At 45.0% G+C, this 2,694-nt stretch overlaps 1 non-coding gene across 1 annotated transcript; it reads left to right on the plus strand.

Annotated features, from left to right (window-relative positions):
• Positions 1-230: 230 nt before the first annotated feature.
• On the plus strand, positions 231-337 carry LOC121285809. The gene has a single exon (XR_005944789.1). It is a non-coding gene; the product is annotated as a U6 spliceosomal RNA (small nuclear RNA).
• The last annotated feature ends 2,357 nt before the right edge of the window (positions 338-2,694 follow it).

The raw sequence follows: 2,694 nt of genomic DNA on the forward strand, positions 1-2,694 counted from the left end.
TGATGTTTGGGTATGAGATTCTTGCAGCCAACACGAGCCAAATTGAGGTGCATGCATCACTAATCTGGATTATGACTTTGAAGCCAGACAATCACTGTGCTCTAAAGATTACACGTTGCACAGGGGAGGGGACCTGGACTGCGACACCAGTTCATTTTGTGCAGGAACCAAAGTTTCACATCAGAGTGACACAAACACTGCTCATCATAACAAGGAGCCATAGACAGGAATGGATTCTTGAGATTTTATTTACGATAGTGAACTTTAAGCACAGAGAAGATTAGCATGGCCCCTGTGCAAGGATGACATGCAAATTCGTGAAGCGGTACATCTTCTTGACCTTCCTAAAACTGCCGCTCTGTCTTGGTGCTCCCCCGACATTCACAGCGAAGGTGGAGCTGCCTGCTGACTGCTACACGCTGTCTGTGATGGCCTTAATGGGTGTCCTCTGGAGGGCTGAGAGCTGGAAAACCCTGAGCAGCTTTTGGAGTCCTGCTGTGTGGCAGTGGCACCCTCCTTGGCCTGTGATGCTGGAGCTGCTGGAGTCACAGCAAGAGGCGATTCAGATGGGCCAGACACCCCCGGAGTCACCTGGGTGGCCCTGGAGTGTGCAACTGCTGATCCTCCTCTATATGGGTGTCTAAGGACTCCTGGCTGACTCCATGAAAGGGAGGGACAGCTGGAGTGAGCTTGAGAAGTCCTGCCCCCTCTCGCGTTGACACTGATGGATGCCTGCATGTGCGTCAGGAATGGAGTGCAGCTCCTGCAGCAATACAGGACCAACGTCCTGGACCAAGGTCTCCATGATTGTCGCCATCCGACAAGTGTTGACCTCAATGTGTTAGCATGCTGGTACTATCTCCTCAACCTGAAGATGGATGGACTCATCCATCATGCCTTGCAATCTGAGGAGTGCAGTGGACATCCATTCCTGATGTCCCTGAGCTTGCCTTTGCAGCTCCAGCAAGTGAGGTATGATCGAATCCAGAGGCTCCTCATCTGACTCAGACTTAGCTGACTCCTGGCCTCCAGCAGACCTCAGAGTACCGGGCACCTGGGAAGTCCGTGCTTCTGCCTGCTGTGGATCAGAGAGTACGATATGCTTACCAGATTGTGACCCTGAAGCTACTCGAGAACTATGTCCAACTGAGGAATGTGTTTCTGCACTGGCGGAGGGTGTGGGTGAGAGCCCAGGATATAATTCTCCATGAGCAGATAGCTATGAACCAGTCATCTGATTTCCCAACATACACTCACTACTAGATCCATTCCCCACTACCACCCCACCTCCCCCTGCACACCGCCTCTCCCCTCCCCCTATGTGGAAAAATATGAGGTTATGCACTTTGGCAAGAAGAATAGAGGAGCTAAATATTATTTAACTGGAGAAAGAATGCAGAACATGAGATGGGACATGTCCATAACTTTTAAAACAACTTTAATTAAATTTTTAAAAACATACATGAAACCTCATCCTGCCCATGGATGAGGTTTCATGCTTTTTCTAATGCCCGCTAGGGCTCCCGGCCTGCCTTTCAACCTTAAGGTTGGATGGGCAGGTCCATCAATTACTTAAATGACACTGTCAGAGCCCACCCCCCACCACCCCCTCCCCACATCCCCCCCGCCCCCATTCACCCATGGGGAAATCCTGGCCATTGAATGGCGGAGCAGACTCGATGGGCTGAATGGCCTACTTCTGTTCCTACTTCTTAAGGTCTTATGGTCTTATGGTCACCCCCAACTTCTCCAGTAAGGAAAAGAGGAACATTTATTAGAAATAAGACAGCAGATCATCACAGAAAATAACTCTCTTGCAAAAAGATCTGATTCATTGTTTGGAGTTATTGCTTGTACAAACTGAGGCAAAAACTGGCACTTAGCTCTCGAAGAGACTGACATAGTGCAAGGATGTTATGAAAACAAATATAGCTTTGTGAAGGAAAGTAAAGTAATCCCACAGCAATCAGTTCAGCTACATTAATGAAAATGTATGTTAACAGTTTTATAATTTGTCATGTACAGAAGAGTATAGAGAGCTATTAAAACAAAGTCGACTAATAATATTTATCAATATATTGCAAAATGTAAACCAAAGCAGAACTAAGATCAATGCTGTGAAGATATAACCTAATTCTTTTACCACATAGTATTAAGAAAGCAAAATTACCCAGATAAACGTAGGTATTTCAAATAAGTATTGTGGGGTTACATATAAAATACAAAACAATATAACTTAATGTTTGAGGTAAGTCAAAAATGAAAAAAATGCCTTGTACATCTATCATTATAATAAATAAAGTTTCAAAAACAAAGTGCTACAAATGCTGGACATAAAAAATAAAAACAAGAGAAACTGGAAACACTTGTAGCAGTCAGGAAGCATTTGTGGAGAGAGAAACACACAGTTAATAGGGGTAATATTAACCCCAAAATGGGTGAGTTTATGTTGATGAGAGCTTAAAATGTAAAAAGTTTCAAACTTGACCCTAACTTGCCTCAAATCTTCCCACTTCTGGTTTTAATAGATGCAGGATGGGTGGGTGGACCAATGACCAACCTCCTCCCAGAAATTGGATCCCTCATTTAACTATTTTAATGATGCTGCTTTAACACTGGCTGGTTGGGTTTCCCAGGCAGCTGGAGGGACATGAGGTCAGCTGGTATTTATGTCTTCAGTGAACGAGTTCGTTG

This window comes from Carcharodon carcharias, chromosome 1 (genome assembly GCF_017639515.1).
Source record: "Carcharodon carcharias isolate sCarCar2 chromosome 1, sCarCar2.pri, whole genome shotgun sequence".
In the NCBI taxonomy this organism is placed as follows: Eukaryota; Metazoa; Chordata; class Chondrichthyes; order Lamniformes; family Lamnidae; genus Carcharodon; species Carcharodon carcharias.